We start from the raw sequence: 18884 nt of genomic DNA, 5'->3' as shown, positions 1-18884 counted from the left end.
AAGTTAAAAATGAACAAGTAAAAGTGCACGGAGGAAATAAATTTATGTAGGAGAATTAAAATTGAACTGCATATGTCTATAGATGAGAAGAGAATAAATATTCAGTTAGAACACGAAAAGTCAAAAGTGAACAAGTAAAAGTGCATGAAGGAAATAAATATGTCGGAGAATTAAATTTAAAGTGCATACGTCTATACATGAAAAGGAAAATAATATTAAGTACTATGACATGTGTCAGGATATAAAAATAGTTGAATAAAGTGTACAAATTATATAACTCATTATACAAGAATTTAATACGGGTACAAATTTTAAAGCCCATGGTACAACCATCGGCTACTGTGTTCGTCCCCTTACGGAATTTATATATATATATATATATATATATATATATATAGGTCCTGCTAACCTACGACATGACGATGTAGGTTAGCAACCTATCCATTTTTTAATTTCCTAAATTACCTCTGTCAGCACGTTAAACAAGAATGGTGAAAGGGACTTTTTTGGCTTTATGCTAAAAAGTAAAACCCAGCTGTCCTCATGTCTTTCTTTTCCCTCATCCTCTCTCTTTTTTCTTCCTTTCTCTATAGTCATGGCAAAATTAAATCTAAATATTCCAATTGATAAAGCATTAAATTCAACTTTATATCTTGATAATTCCATCCCATTTTGTTGGTTATTGATAGTTAGCAAATGAGTAACATTTATTTTATAAATCTGGACCTTTAATTAGTTCACCATTTCTGAAAAAGAAAATGGAAAAAGAGCTCCACATTTCATTGGACAAATCTGAACATTTTTCTTTCTCCTGCTTTAGGTGAAAATCAATTAAATATTGAGAACAATTTGACCGACGATTACAAAATTTTCTGACAAACTAAGAAAAGACTTAAAAGATAAACTACGGTTTTCTAAATGATTTCATTCGACTTCATTTTCTAGAATTCAGTAGCTCCCATTCAAGTTTCACTAATTTGAAAGAATTGAAAGCAAAATAAAAAGTTTCAAATTATTTTTTTCAGCCAAAACAGAAAAAGAAAAATGATTATCTTTTTGAGGTGTTTCTTCAAGTATTTGGTTGTTCTACAAATTTTATGAGAAGGTATTAACATACTTATTTCTTACCTCAATTTATGCGTTGGTCAATATTGGAAGAAAGGAAAAAAAGTAATTAAAATTTGAAGGAAAATGACTACTTCATCATAGCAAGCAGCAGGGGGGGGCTACGAAGAGAGAAGGGAATGGATGAGTTGGGTTTTAGTGTTTTGCCTGAAAAGACGAAAAAGTCCTCGTTTGATAGGTAGTCAAAATTATTCCGGAATTATAATCTCGGGACTAATTTATTCCATCTATTGAGATTATTTTATACCATCTAAAATAATAAAATAATCTCAGTATAAGTGAGATAAAAAAGGATATCCCATCTCTTGGGATGGGATGCATTTATACCTTGTTTGGTACAAGGTATAAATTTATCCCAAGATAAATTTATACCTTCTACCAAACATGGTACAAAAAATTGGTGTTGGGATATCCCAGCTTATACCATGCACCAAACGACCCCTAATGGTTTAAAAGTGAGCTAAAAAATGGGTAAAGAAAAAGAATAACACACACATTTTAATTTCAAAACAATTGAATTCTAAAGAAAATTTTGTTACACAAAAGATACATGCAAATCAAACTAGCATATTGCAATATCTATCCTAAAGACATAAACTATAATAGTCACGGCCACATAGGGGGCACACCTGTTGAGATCCACCTACTAAGGCAATCATGGTGATAGATGCGCTCACAAGGGAGAACTCGTAAGGATTCTCCAATAAAGTCGCCTAAACATAGTACTATAATAATCCCAACCTCTATCAAAATTAGAATCAATGAAAATGTGCTAATAATTACATCCGGGTCAACTAGATGCATTTCCTCTATAAGAGCATCCTGCAATGCTATGTCTACGGGAGCATCCTGCATCTCTATATATACATGAGCATATTGAATCTCAGCAGAAGCACCTAGCATCTCCAGTCGGCATGAAGATAACATAGGTGAATACAACAAACGATTAAGATGAATGAAACTATAAAAGTGCCGACAAAGTAGCGCAAAGTTCATATCGAATCTTTTGGCTCTATCCAAATTTCTAACTTGAGCAGTAGTGTGATATGCGAAATCCAAAGTCAGCATACCTGTTTGTATATCGAAAAGCATTGTATTATTTAAGTGTGAAAGTTTTGCAAGATACACAAAATAAAGGAGAAAAATAGAAATGCTATAGAGTAATGAAGCACTTTTATCATTGCTTTCTCTTGTGATGTAATTCAGGTTAGTATGTAGTTATGAACTGATGGAATAGAAGAAGATAACAAATTTATCAAATGCCCTGAGGATTCTCTTTTCAGAATTAACGAGCAAACACAAATTTCTTATTTCTTCCTATTTATCTCTTTGGTCATGACAAAATAAACAATTTTGTGTTTAATTCACATGTAGTTTCATTCTAATTGCTATTTTTCTCTCACTTTATTTGACCTTTTTCAAATTAATTAAGACATGTGCAAATAATGTGCATTTTTTCAAATTAAATAAAACACGTGCAAATTATGTGCATTTTTTAAATATAGGATTTGCAAGCTAATTTAAATTTGTGGAACCTTAAGTCATAACCGTATTAACGGTAATAGAAACCAAAACTTCTAATATAAAAATCTTCGAAATCCTCAATTATTAGGGTCGACGCCAAAAAATTTTATTGGTCAAGTTACATAACTGACTTATTGGCTAAAAATAATTACATTCACTAGCCAAATATACAAAAATTTTATAAAAATCATACAATTTATTTAAGAAAATGATGATACCCACATTTTAATTTCGAAACAATTGAATCTAAAAACAATTTTGTTACACAAAAATAAATGAAAATCAAACTAACATAAGAGAAAAACTTATGCTTTGTAACGTCTATCCTAAATACCCAAAAAATAATAGTCGCATGGACACAGTGGACACTGAGCACAAGTCGAGATCCATCCATTGATGCAATCATCGTGATACATGTGCGCATAAGGGAGAACTCGTAGGAATTCTCTTCTAACAAAGCCGCCTAAATATATATTACAATAATCTCGACCTCTATCCTCAGAAATAGAATCAAGAAAGTTGTGCTAATAATTACATCCAGGTCAACTAGATGTCCCTCCTCTACAAGAGCAACCTGTAATGTTATATCTACAAGAGCATCTGATATCTCCGATTGACAATGAAGATTACTTGTGGAAATGCAATAGACGATTAAGATGAATGAAGCTATAAAAGCGTTGACAAAACGAGCGCATGGCCCATGTTGACTCGTGTGGCTCTGCTCAACTTACAATATTCCTAACTTGAGTAATAGCCTAATGTGCAAAACCAAAGTCTTATGAATTGATGAAATAGAAGAAGGAAGTAGATTTATCAAATGTCCTGAGGATTCTCTTGCAAGAAATAACGAGCAGACACAAATCTCTTATTCCTACTACTTATCTCTTTGGTCATGACAAAATAAACATTTTTTTTTTTAGATTCGCATGTAATTTCATCTTAATTGCTATTTTGTTCTCACTTTATTTGATCTTTTTCAAATTAATTAAGACGCGTGCAAATCATGTGCATTTTAGACATTCTATTCAACAAAAATAAACACATCAAACAATCAAATTAATTGTTCGTTTCAATTTAGAAATATTCATGCTACTAATTTGTAACAAGACTTGTCTTCATGGCAATGCTCAACCCAAAATAAAACTTATCTACTTTTTATCTTTAATTAAACTTGAAATTTTTGTCTACAAAGTTTACTGTCCCAATTAATCTGGATCATACATAATAGATTCACTAAAAGGGCAGGTTTTCCGTACTCAGAATTTCTTTTTCTTCCGACTCGAGACTTTAATTAAGAGCGTTGAGGTCACATGTGCTAAAATTATCGGCCGAAGTGCACAAAGGCCCGATTATGGGTTCGCCATTTAATTTGTGCCCGTTTTGTAATTCTTTTTGCAAGTTTATTCGCTCGGACACAAATTGAGACAGTTTGCGTATGAAGCTTCGCAACTTCATACATGTGCATCAAGTGTGGCCTTCTAAAGATCAAACATCATATGTTTTCGATTGATGTTTGGTATGATTTACCGAGGTAAAACACAGACGTTTTTGACTGAGGTCTGTATTGAAATTGATTAAAATTCTAGTCATGTATGTCTGAAGTTCTCATGCATGCTTGAACTTCAGTAATACGTGTAAAAATACACTAAAACTTCAGTCATGTGTCTGGATCTTTTTTGTCAAAAATAATTTACTGTCCATGTGTCAGTCATACATAACTGAATACATGTAAAATTGCTGAAATTTCAAACACGTGCGTCTCAACAAAAAATAACAACTTGTTTTTGAATTTCAACAATCCAACATACGATTCAACACCCATATCAACTCTAAATAAGTTCAAATTTGAAACATAAGTTTCGTATATCACAACGAACAAACTCCAATCATCAATTTGCTAAAAATGCAACAAATCTAACAAACTCATTTAACACCCTTTTTTTTTTTTTTTTTTCAAGTATGTTTCCACTTCAGTCATGCATACATGATTACATGTAAAAATGGGGTGAAATTTCAGAAATGTGCATCTGAACAAGAAGAAGCAGTCACTTTTGTCTGAAGTTATCTAACAAGTGAGTATCCGTGCAAGGGAAAAAAACAAAGCGAGCACTATTAAAATGGGCAACCAAAAATAAGACGCTACATGAAAATTTTTACAAAATTATCTACTTCAGGCGGCTGGTAACAAATTGGTTTGATCAGCACTCTCCTTATTTGTTCATAATACGTGTCTATGGATGAGGGACATTATATTGTTCTGATTCTTCATCACCAAATAAATCTTATACTATAATTAAGCTTATACTAAATATATCATACAACCCAAGATCCACATGAAATGATCAAGGATCATGTGTTTTCTGATCTTGATTAATTAACAGCTATTTTTTAAAAAGACTACAATATACTACTTGTTCAAGATGTTTGTTTAATGCAGATGCCATTGTGTATCTGCTATGTACTGACTAAATTAGGGGGGGAGGGGGGGAATTTGAAGTGCCGAATTCTCAATAAAACACACTCTGAATAGGATAGCCCCCATAGTCAATCATCATATAATCTTTCGTGACAAGGTTATAGCTACAAGATTCAAAGGACATTTTAGTATATTATACACATCTTTAATTTAAGATCATAACATTCAAAAGTTTCTCTATAATTTTTAAACTCTATGCCTAATCAAACTAAGACACTTAAATTGCGACGGAAAGAGTATATTTTTAGAATCTGACATGGATGCGACGAATATTTTCGAAAGATCCGTTATACTTCTTTTGTATTTTCAGAGTGAATAAAGAGAAATTATTTTATATTATTATAAGAATACATTCAGGAAAGTCGTGGCTTTTTCCGAAAGATTTATAGATTGCACACCATATAATTGTATATGGTTGGATAACAACATAAAATTTTAACTACCAGTAAATTAAGTAAATGAAGAACAATACTTGTACAACAATAATATAGCTGCATTTGCCATATATTGCTTCTGCTTTCATTCTGGCTTGCTTTCTTCCTTCTCTTTTGGTTTTGCTCCTTCCACCTTCTTATCTTTAGGTTTGGCTTCTTCCACTTTGGCTTTAGGCTTTGTTTCTTCCACCTTCTTATCTTTTGGTTTGCCTTTTTGGGGCTTCATGAAGCAGAAACAAGAACAACATGGACACTGGAACAAGAACTTCATTCTCTCTCTCTCTCTCTTTCTCTCTCTTCCCCTCCCCACTTCTACCTGTCTTAAAGAAGTAGCACTAGCTACGTGAGTTAGTTTTATGAATGCTAACTAAACTGACGTTTGCAATGAAAAAATCACTCAACTTACTGTGATACTTAGGTAATATTGAGAGACCATTTTGATTACATAAGAATTGTTTATTAACTTTCTGGTGATACTTAAATAGATCAGAGTAATTTTTTTGTTACGAAAAATAATTTAATTACTTTCTGTGATATTTAAGTAAAGTTAAATATATTTTTACCATAAGAAATAGTTCTGTAACTTTAGTGCAATAAACTAAAATTTGAAACTAATCCGACCTAAGATTAAATTAGTTCACTATGTTTGTGTATAAAAAAAGATGTGCTTTAGTGCAGCTTTTCTTTTTGCCATCCTTCCTGTTCAATTTTTTTTTTTTTTCTTTTCTTTGTTAAAGATCAATGCTGCAATAATTCGTTCAGAGATTCTATTTCAATCACTGTCAGTAATGAAGATGTCTAGCTATAGGTTCTTAGACAAGCAAAAGAACGTGAGGTGGGGCATTCTAAGTTTTCGGTATATAAGTTGTTTGACTTATTTTTTTGGCTTATAAGTTATTTTCAGCTTATAAGGTGCCATAGATAAGCTAAGTCAAATGGGCTCAATTATTTTTTTAAGTTTATTTTAAGCACAAAATGACTTTAAGCTGGCCAGTCAAACACTCAAAAAAGCTGAAAACAGCTCATAAGCAACTTATAAGCTAATCCAAACGGGCTCTAACTCCTAACTCATTTATGTTATTTGATTCACAGCTTACTATACGTACATATCTTAAAACATATGGAATTTGGACTAACGTTACTGTTACTGAGTTATGTTCCGTATAATAAACACCAAATCCGCCCTCAGATTATATTGACCCTACAAATTCAACGGCTAATCTTGTATTTAGTCATAGCGTATTATATTCTACTCTTTGTATATATTTCAATATTCACCCACAAGCATACACATGCATATATACATTTAGCTCGAGTTAGACGCGATGAGCTCTGTCGAACCTCCGACACCTATCTAGATCCACCATTGTTAACACGTTATATATACAGATTTAGAAAGATTATTTTGAGAATTACAAATTTGAATTGTCACAAAGTAACTTATTTAGATACTTAATAGTTACTACTCCACTACTTAGTATCGTTGCAAACTACTGATAAATTTATTGACAAAACATATAGGGCAATACTGGAGTCCTTGAACCTTAAGGATTGGCCAATCTTGATTACATGACTATCGCTAATGGGACCATATTTTTGGCCACTTCTGTTGAAAAGGAAGTCTACATTGATTTCCTTCCCCACTCAAAAGATGCACATGGGCTGGCAAGCACAAAAGTGAAATCTGAGTCTATCATGTGTTTAGGTATTCAATTGAAACATGTTATAATTTGAGTGTTTAAATAAAATTTACTAACAAATTTAAGAGATTATCAATATATTTAACTTTTTTATTATAAAAATAATGTTATGATTTTAATGTAATAAAGTAAAATTTAATTAATCAAAATCAACCCTAGAAAAAGGTTGAAATGGACATAATCATTTAGTCTTTCAAACGAAGCAAAATAATTTCGAGCCTGAAGTAAAGCGGTAACAAAATTGTCCTAAAAGTCGTTGTGGGGCACGCCATGACGAGACAAAGTTCACTGTTAACTCCTCTGTCCTTTTGCTTTCAATCAATTCAATGCATTATCTCAGGTAAAGTTAAAGTTAGCACCAAAAAGTCAGCTTGATGACAGGAAACACTGTACAACAAGATGAGTCCGCAGCTTAAATGACCTCAAAAGATGATTTTAATCCAAAATAATTCACAAAAGAAAAAAGTTATAAAAGTGTTTTTTGCGCACAAAATTAATGCGTAATAAAATTTAAAAGTTACAATCACCGTTAAGTGAGCACTAATTTTATGTTTGGGTTTAATAAAATGGCCAACTGTCTCTTCCGCACCAGATGGGTGCCCCCCACCTTTAAAGCCATTAACACCCAATTTCCAAGATCCCACGTTCCAAAAGTGTCATTTTCATGTATTTTTTTTTTAACTCGAAAGTCAATGTTTTCGGTATATTTAAGTTAAGGAATAAGTTTCGAAATTTGAATTTCGAAATAAAGTGGTAGAGCTAGATTTCAAAAACAATCTTTAATCTAGATATTTTATTATGAATTTTTTAATTATATTGTTAAATATATTATTATCCTCAGCATGATTAATATTTAATAGTCACAGATTTTGGAAAACAAAATTACGCATTTTTTTTGTGCGCAATAGGGCTGTCCGCGACTGCCCAGCCCCCCCTTTTTTTATTTTTTTTATTTGGTAATTATCTGATTAGTTAATTATTAATTATTTGTTGATTGTTTGATTATAGGAGAATATACTAATCTCCTAATAATATCATTATTTTTTATTTATCTAATTGTTAATTTATTTATTTGTAAATTTTTTTAATCCATGTTAATTATTAATGTGACAATTAGTTGTCTAATTGTATGTGTTAATCTAATTTTATTTGCTAATTAGTTATCTAATTTTAAATTCGTTATCTAATTTTATGTCTTAATGTGCTAATTATTTATCTAATTACTTATCAATTGTTAATTAGAAATAGTTAATCCTTAATATTATATTTGTTAGTTAATTGTAGTTAGTATAATAATTAATTAACAATTATTAATTAGAAATTGAACATCCTTAGTTTAGGATTAAAAATATCATTAATATAATATTAGTTAGTTAATTGTAGTTAATATAATAATTAATTAAAAATTATTAATTAGAAATAGTTAATCCTTAGTTTAGGATTGAACATCCTTAGTGTAGGATTATCATTAATATAATATTAGTTAATTGTAGTTAGTATAATAATTAATTACCAATTATTAATTAGAAATATTTAATCCTTAGTTTAGGATTAAAAATATCATTAATATAAAATTAGTTAGTTAATTGTAGTTAGTATAATAATTAATTAACAATTATTAATTCGCAAATTTAGATAGTTAATATAATTTCCTGTTAAAGGATTAGTTAGTTAGTATAATTTTTCGATAAAGGATTACATAATTATTATTACATGTTAATGATTAATTAAAAATTATTAATATAGATACGATACCTCCATGGATCCCAACCTTCATCCGGGGCTCTTCGATCCATCAGTACTTTATCTACAGGCTACTCATAGGTCCTAGCTATTATGGGATGAGGTGATAGATTCTGATACGTTGTTCTGTCCCCGTAGGGTGGAACATGCGTGGAATCTTTTAGGGGCTCGGCCTCCACATCCTCGCGTCAATTATTTAACCAAAAAAATATACTTTATCGGGGCGGTATCTACCATTGCGTCATTGCTGGTCGGGTATAACATGATAGGGCTCTTGTGACGGCCATGGTTGAGCGATGGCGACCGGAGACCCACACATTTCATCTTTGCACTAGTGAGGGCTTCAGGATGTTGAGGTCATGTATGGACTACAGGTAGATAGACGCCTGTTATACATTGAGGAGCATCAGCCGCATCCGTCGGATCGGGAGGAGTTGACTAGGCTCACTGATTATAGAAGGGTGAGATATGGGGACAGACTCGGATGTCGATGGTTGCCCTCTGTATTCACTTGCGCCTCTTAGACATCGAGGATCCTATTACAGACGGCACACCTCAGGTAGATGTTGATCGTCGTGCCCGTCTGTACTTACTCATCATATTCGGGGGCATCCTGTTTCCGAACACATCGGGTTCCCATGTGAGCTTAAAGTATTTGCTATTTCTGAAGGATCTGGGCGAGTTGGGATGTTATAGCTGGGGCGCTGCTGTTCTGGCTTACCTGTATCGAGCATTATGTCGAGCGTCTATGGGCGTCCATGGGGATGTCTCTGGATTTCACGCGCTCCTCCAGGTAATATATTTAAGTGTGTGTAATTTTATTCTAAATATAGCTTTTTGAAACGACGACTAACAAAACATTTTTTTTAATGACCCTTTCAGATATGGGTGTGTCTAGGATGAGGCCTTTTCAGCCCGTAGCTACGCAGCCTCAGCCTGGCTTCATTGCTGAGGGCATGCTCTACGGGCAGAGATGAACAAAAGGCGTAATTCGAGATGTGTATACGCACCACAGACTTCTTCCGTTCAGGGATCAGCTAGATCGTATGACGGCGGACATGGTAAGTTCTTTTGATTTTACAGTATTATCTTTTTTTTTTAATTGTTTACTAATTCATTTTTTTTACAGTTTTTTATATGGAGGCCGTATGATAAGATTTTGGATCAGTTGCAGGCGTTTTGTAGGGCTGGTGAGCCCATGTGGAGGTCGCAGTGTCCGTTGATACATATGAATATCGTTGAGGATCACGCGCCCCAACTCGTCTTACGACAGTTCGGGCATGTACAGGATATACCTAAGTTGGTTATTTGGAAGCACGACCACCTACGTGGGACGAGCGCGCGGTCGCCACTCCTACATACCTGGCATTTATGCAGGAGCCGATCCAGCGCTGGGATTATAGGATGGGGACGCTAGCGCTGGTCAGATATACGACTCTGATCCTAGAGTATATGGAGTGGTACCGGCAGATCACATGTAGCTTGATTGGCAACCCCAAGATGCATCATCCAGATGGCCGAGGATATGCAGCACTCGCGGGACAGTATGAGGCGTTGGTAAGTTTACCCCACTTAAACTTAATTAATCGTCTCATACATTACGTTACAAATTTATTCAATCATTAATATTTGCAAACAAATGCAGCTAAGGATTGTACAGACAATACGCTGGGTGGGCATAGACCATATGGATTCCCCCGAGACAGCGAGATTTGCAGCCCGGATCGTTGAGCTAGACGGTAGTGGCATGTAACAATCATAAGAGCTTGGATGTATCTATAAGCGTGTTCCAGAGATCCCGTATCAGGTAGCGAATGGTCGTGATCTTGCTCGTGGAGGTGGTGGTGATAGAGGTGGTGGTGATAGAAGGGGGGGGGGGGGGGTGTCAGAGGGGGTAGGGCCAGAAAGGCTGTGGCCGAGGGGATAGGGACAGAGAGGCTGGTGACAAAAGAGATGGGGCCAGAGGGGCTGGTGGACGAGGGGCTGGCCGTGGAGGCCTCCGTTTAGTAGATGTGCCTGACGAGCATGCTACTGTTCCCGCTTCAGCCCAGCAGCATCCGTAGACTTTAGAGTTCCATTCGACTTCTTACCGACCGTCGCTACATTTATATACGCCTGGGGATCAGTAGAGGCATCAGTGTCAGCGCAGCCGCAATTCGTCATCCACAGAGTGAGCGGCCAGTTCGTGATCTACAGGGTGGCAAGGAGTTGGAGTATGACTGCACATTCATGGACTTCTACATGTTTCAGGGCCAAGATGTAAATGTTTAAAATAATTATTTTAACAAATTAAATATTTATACTGATTATTATATAATTCACCATTTCTTAGGATCCAGCTCCAGCTCCGGCACCATTTATAGCTTCGGCTCCGGAGCCCACTCAGGAGCCTACTCGGGAGACCGCTGAGGAGCCATCTCATCAGCCATCTCAAAAGCCCTCTCAGGAGCCCGTTGACACACAGGTTTGATTTTTTACCTAAAGATAATGTATTAATTAAACGGAAAAGGGTCAAAATTACCCCTGAACTTTGAAAAATAGTTCATTTATACCCTTCGTTATACTTTAGGGTCAATTATACCCTTACAGTTATACTATGGGGTCAATTATACCCTTATGACTAACGGCTGCCACGTGGCATCATCCCAACCCTTCAAAATTATTTTACCCTCAAATAATTTTTTACCCACTAAAATAACTCAACCCGACCCGATTTGTTTTTCGAGCAAAAATAATACGGATACTTTTTCCAGGAAAAAAAATAAAATTAATTTCATATTATTTTTGCTGGAAAAAAAATTGTTGAGTTATTTTAGTGGGTAAAAAATTATTTGAGGGTAAAATAATTTTGAAGGGTTGGGATAATGCCACGTGGCAGCCGTTAGTCATAAGGGTATAATTGACCCCATAGTATAACTGTAAGGGTATAATTGGCCCTAAAGTATAACGAAGGGTATAAATGAACTATTTTTCAAAGTTCAGGGGTAATTTTGGCCCTTTTCCGTTAATTAAATCTAAATTAAAATTAATACTAATTATTTATATGTTATTTCAGGTTCATCCTTCTGTGCTTATGGACCCGTCTCTTGATGCTGATGAGATTCCGACCGTACATAGCGCACGTAAACCCCAAAAGAAGCATATTATGGTCAAGGGCGCAACGAAGTGAAAGAAGGATGATCATGACATAGAGCATCCTATTAGTAAGAGGAAGAAAGGGGATGGAGATGAATGTGAGGGTGGTGGGGATCGCCTTTAGCCTGGGGTTACTCTAAAGGCTCTCACATATGGGACCATTAGAGATTGTGTATATGTAAATAAATTGTACATATTCGGTTAATAATATTTTTTTTTTGGTATTACTTTCTTAATGATAATTAGTTATCTTAGTCTTTATTATCGTTTATTAATAACTCGTGCGACGTTCTAAATTAATTATGAAAAAAAATCTCGACATATTCGAAATAAAGTAATGCCTTGACTAACTAATAAAACGCTTAAATCAAAACCTTATAAAATAAAACACTTAAACCTAACGATAACAAGTTTCCAAACAAAACTTACTTCGGGCACTCTACAACCCCTAAAACGACGATCCAAACGTTAAGGTATACTTGATGTATTGAGCCTACATTATTGTTCGCAGAAAAATATATCAAATTCTATAAAAACAATATTGATATTTCGGAGTTTGGGAGACATGACTAATATTTGGTCAAAATATGAAAAAAAAACGTGAATTTTAAAACTTTGAAATTATACAAAGTGTAGGGAAAATAAAACTAACCGCTATTGCGCACAAAATTAGTGAGCAATAGGACTTAACTGTAGCCGTCACAGTTAACTTCTATTGCGCACTAATTTTGTGCGCAAAAGACACTTTTGTAACTTTTTTTTTTTTAGGTTATTTTGAATCAAAATCTCACTTTTGGGGTCATTTAAGTTGTGGACTCGAAAAATCACACTAATACGATAGTTGCAATTTGCAAATAAATGTATGTATAATAAATATATTCACTTGGTAAAAGTTATATAACTAACTTGTAATCACATATTAAGTAGGCGTTTGGCCATGAAAACAAAAAATTATTCACTTTATTTGAAATTTTGAAGTTAGAGTTGAAAATGAAGTTGTGTTTGGTTATAATTTGTGAAAAGAATATTTGGTTGTTAGAATGTAATGAAAGTGAAAATAAGTTTTTTGGTGTTTTTCAAATTCCAAATGAAATTGTATTTGGAATTTTCATGACCAAACACTAATTTTCAAATAAAGTGAAAAAATTTCCGGAAAAACTTGAAAAATTGTCATGGCCAAACAGGCCCAAATTATATACAGTGTAAAAAAAACTTTCATCATTTATATCCCCTAAGATTTTTAAAAAATATAAAATATTTACGCAATCATATCACTTGTACTGCACTACAATGACTCGATATCTCTAGACATTTCCATGAGTGGGAGTCAATATGGGCGGCTAATTAATGACTTAGTCCTTATTAGTTGATTCGTAAACTATGGTTAATTAGAAAAAGGGCGGGGGAGGTTTTTTTTGGGTGGTGGTGGTGGTGGTGGTTAGGGGAGAGTCCGGAACCATAATAGCCCTATAAAAATCCTTTTGAACCAAAATACCCCAACAAAAAAAAGAGTTACAAAACTACCTATAGCGCAGTATTTTACTGCGCTATAGCAGTAACGGAGACGGAGCCGTTAACCGCTATAGCGCATTAATTTACTGCGCTATAGTGTATTTACACAGGTCATATAGCGCAGTAAATTACTGCACTATAGTGCGTTTGTTTTTTTCTTTTTTCCAACTCTTTTAGTTAACCCTTCTTCCATTGTCCTTTTAACATATTTTGACCATAGATTAATCATGTTTCGCGACCCCGAAACATCAATATTTTATATAGAACCCTACTTATTTTTGTGCGATTAATAAGATAGGATCAATACATCAAGGATACGCAAAAGTTCGGATGGGCGTTTTAGTGGCTGAAAAGTGCTCGAACGCCATTTTCGTTTGAAGGTTCGGCGACATTATCTTGAAGTTCTTTGCGAATACTTAAATTTGTTCATCAATAATTAATCAAAAGTTTCTCAAAATGACAGCATCCATACAAAAAAAAAAAAAACTTAATTAAATTGCACCATTCATTCATAACCTTGAGTAGATGAAAATACTTAACATACTAATATTCTTCAAAATAACAGCATAATCATAAATTAAACTTAAAACTAAAATCACAACATTCTTAATCATCATCAGAGTACAAGTCCTCAATATCGTCCTCAGAAAAATATTGGCGATTTCTTAAGACACATCTTTTTTCAGTAGCAGTTAGTTCTCTACCAGTTGATGATGCTTGTTGTTCGGCCAACTTTAGCATGTAGAATCTACAACGTCTTGCCAGCATTCTGTTGTTTTCCTTTCTAATTCTTTGCACGGCAAACTCGCAACTTTCTGGACCTACTTGAGGCATGGTTAAGGAGTACCTTATTGGGATTGGAGCGTTGAGATTTTCCAAGTCACGAACAAGACGTTCTGATTCGGCAAGCCGATGTGACCATTCTCGACGTAAACCGCAATAATATTCCCGCGGATCTGAATATTTCACACTGCATAAATCATCATTACGCTCTATAAGAAGGTGGGGATTTAACTCATCTAGTTTGAAATCACTGGTATCGCTCGAAAAACTACTATGATTTGAACTTTCATCATCACTGCTATTTGGTTCTTTTGGAAGGAGTAAAGACCAAGGTGATTTTCTACTGCTTGACATTGAATAATATGGTGTAGTCTATTAAGAAAAGAAAGGACTATTTATTTATATAGTTGCAAACCCCCAAGAACCCTCGGGGGGGGGGGGGGGGTCTTAATGACCCTACCTACTTACCTTCTTGTAAGAAAAATATTAATCTTTATCGGACATTTTACAGTCCGAATCCTACTTGGATCTAAATCTTGTGCTACCATGTATACCATATTCTACCCTATAATAACGTATTTGCATCCGATTGTTCTCTTCGCGAAAACGATTAAGAGCCAAATTAAACTCTTTTGGAGTTTCGCGAGACATTGACATAGCACGTTTTTTTGGGCGTTTAAGCCCTACTGACGCTAACTTGTGCTCCAGTGCTTCAGCTTCCCTAACACGCCAATCCCACTCCTCTCTCATTTTATTATTATATTCTCGATTGAATCTGTCGTTAGGGTTATTTGAGTAAGAAAATCATCATCACTTAGTTCCCATGTCCTACCAATTGCTTCAAAGATGTTTGCTGGAGTGAACGATATAACACGATTAATATCTCTAAATTGATAAAAAAAATGACATCTTAACTCAATTTTGTGTGGAATGTTGCGTTTGTAACAGTTAGTCGTCAAATTACATTATATAAAGTTTGATTCGAACTATTTTGGCAGGTGAGGTGATGGTTGTTCAGCCGCATAGCGCAGTTAAATCATGCGTTATATAGTATAACGCATGATTTTACAGCGTTATTATGACACAACGCCTCAATAACGCATTAATTTACTGCGTTATAGTACTATAACGCAGTAAATTAATGCGTTATTCGTTTCTCCACCCATTATTTGATTCGACGTAACACTGCAAAACACTGTAATTGCATGCATGCGTTAGTCCTATTAATACCGAGTTTTAACTAGTTTTATCATTCTGTATAAGGCAAAAAAAGCATAAAATTTTCAGTTTCAACTAGTTTTATCATTCTGTATTCCTCCTCAGTTATTCAAAATATGACAGATGTTCCAAGAATTAAAGTTTCTTTATTCTGGGACGGACAAATTTTATTCGAGGAAAATAATTTGTGCTACGATTCTCCCCCAAAATATCATGTTAAGTTTCCACTTGACTTAAAATTCTCAAAACTACTCCAAGCCTTGTATAATAGACTACAAGTTAGTAGAAGTGATTTTGATCTAAGTATAATTGGAAAATATCCAGTGTCATTTACGCCGCAAGGTGTAACTAGTTATGGACAGTGGTACATTCAAGACGATGATTCTTTGACTGATTATTTGAAGGAACTTTAAACGTCCTTGAAATGTATATCGAAAAGGTGCCCATTAATCGACTTGAATTCATGGCTAGGGCTCCTCAGGAAGCCCGAAATAGCCCTCGTCGGGAAGCCCCGTCTATAATTCAGGCCGAAGTCACTCAAGCGGAACCTACTTATCAACACAATTACCCTAATATGAGTACCTATGAAAGCATCTTGACTAGCCAAATGCCTCTGGATAGATTAAGTCAGCAATTTGACGGGCAGTGGTAAATATTCATTTTTTACATCATCATCATCATCATCATCATCATTATATTATTATTATTATTATCATCATCATCATCATCATTATATTATTATTATTATTATTATTATTATTATTATTATTATTATTATTATTATTATTATTATTATTATTATTATTATTATTATTATTATTGTGTAGTGGCACTTGAATACTGCTAATGATGTCGATTATATTATTTAGGGGCTATACACCTGATATGGATCATATCAGACGGTCTCCTCAATCGGGATGGAAGAATCAGGTTGGAACATCCTTAGCCTATCCAACAACTCAAAGCGATGGACCTTCCTCAAGTTTCGGTGCAGTTGATTACTATCGGTACGTCTATTTTTTTAACATCAATAGTGCTATTTGATGTGTATTAGTTAAAACATCCTAATTTCTAATATAGGGAGAATGTGGTGGTTGCACCAAATTATAGGCAAAGGACTGCTATGGATGGTCCGGATTATCCGAATTATATAGTGACATCACCCAGCGATAGTGAGGAAATACCTAATGCGGAGGAAAGTGACGATGAGCAAAGTGACGATGAGATTGAGGTTGGAATTAATCCTCAACATCAATTAGAATTGTTGCAAGACATGATGGACAGTCCGGCACACGTGGAGGAACTGAATTCACAGCAACCATTTGAACAGCAAGAGTCGACTCCGTTTCAGCCGCAAAGCCAATTTCAACAGCAAGAGTCGACGCCGATTCAGTGGCATTCCGATGAGATCCCCTATCTTGATCATCTTCAAGATCGCCCAAATGCCTTTGTCTTTACTAGGGATGATGATCATGTTCGGCGAAGTTTGTGGAAAGAGCCAGTGGATCTTTTAAAACAGAAGATTCATATTGAAAAAGGGATGATTTTCAGCTCAAAAAAATCATTGCAAAGGGTTGTTAAGATTTATTGCATCCAGGGGATGAGGGAGTTTAAAGTTGACGATTCCACACGAAAAGTTTGGCGATTGGTCTGTAAGCGAAAATATCAAGGCTGCGAATGGATGCTTCGTGGTAAGGAAACTGCTGAAAAGATGTGGACTATTTCAAAGTTCTACACAAAGCACAGTTGTGATATGGGTGACCTCCCAGATGATCATTGCAATCTAGATACTAATTTGATTGCGCGTGTATTAGTTGCCGACATTGGAAAAAACCCAAGGTATCCCCTTTGCCTAAGTTTATTTGATTTTTGTTGTTAATATAATGTTCGTCGTTGTTACATGCTGATATTTGAACTTTTTCAGGTACCCTATTAAAGATTGTATTACAGCCGTCCTGAAAGTATATAGCAAAACTGTTACTAGGAGGAAGGCGTATCTTGGGCGTAGGCGTGCACATGAGATAGTCTACGGCAATTGGGAGGGCTCTTTCAAGAAGTTGCCGAGATACATGGCGGCTCTACAATATTTCAATCATGGTACTGTTGTTGAATGGAAACTCAAATCGAAACCTGGTGTGCCCGGTAATATTTTTGATTTTGTGTTTTGGGCATTTAAACCATGCATTGATGGTTTTGCTTATTGTCGGCCTGTAATATCAATAGATGGAACACATGTGTATGGGAAGTATGACATAAAGCTGCTAATAGCAGTTGGAATGGATGCAAATGGAGCTATATTCCCTCTAGCTTTTGCAATTGCAGCTAATGAGAGCATTAGTACGTGGGGTATGTTTTTGGACTACTTAAGGCAACACGTTATTAAGCATCGCATGGGAATCTGTGTGATATCAGACAGAAATGCTGGCATATTGCACAATATGTTCAATTTGCAGGGGTGGCAGCCACCCTTTGCCTACCATCGTTATTGTTTAAGGCATTTGAAGGCAAACTTCCAAAAGGCATATCGAATCCCAGCACTTTGCAATTGGATGTGGGCGGCTGCAACAGAGCATCAGGAGAAGAAGTTTAACCTGCAGATGGACATTATTAGGCGGGCGAATGAGGAAGCCTTCCACTGGTTGAATGCAATTGATAAAGACAAATGGACATTACACCAGGATGAAGGTAGGCGATGGGGTATGCTGACAACAAATAGCTCTGAGTCATTCAATGGTTTGTTAAAATCTGCACGCGGACTACCTGTCACCGCAATGGTGAGAATGACATTTAAGCAGGTTGTGGAGCGGTTCGTCACTCGATCAAAAGAGGCCAAAGCATATGCAGCAGAAGGTCTAAGATGGTTGCCAAAACCGTCAACACTGTTCGAGCACCACAAATATAAGGCTCAGAAACATGACCGGATAGAGTACAACCCTGCAGAGCGCATATTTGAACTCACAACAAGTGTACACCAAGGTAAAAGAGGTAACGTCCATACAATTTGTGAGATTCCAAGAACATGCACATGCGGCAAGTGGCAATCATATCACATGCCATGTTCTCATGCCTTTAAGTGTTTCATCACAATGGGAAAGAACGCCTCCTCGTACATGGCTGAGGAATATACAGTTGAAAATTATACAAGAACGTATGCTGGAAGGTTCTACCCACTTGGCGGTGAGAGTTATTGGCCACCGGATCCATTTTCAATGGTCGAAAATAAAGCATTTATCC

Source organism: Lycium barbarum, chromosome 4, assembly GCF_019175385.1.
Source record: "Lycium barbarum isolate Lr01 chromosome 4, ASM1917538v2, whole genome shotgun sequence".
Taxonomy (NCBI): domain Eukaryota; kingdom Viridiplantae; phylum Streptophyta; class Magnoliopsida; order Solanales; family Solanaceae; genus Lycium; species Lycium barbarum.
This window is presented reverse-complemented; position numbering follows the sequence as displayed.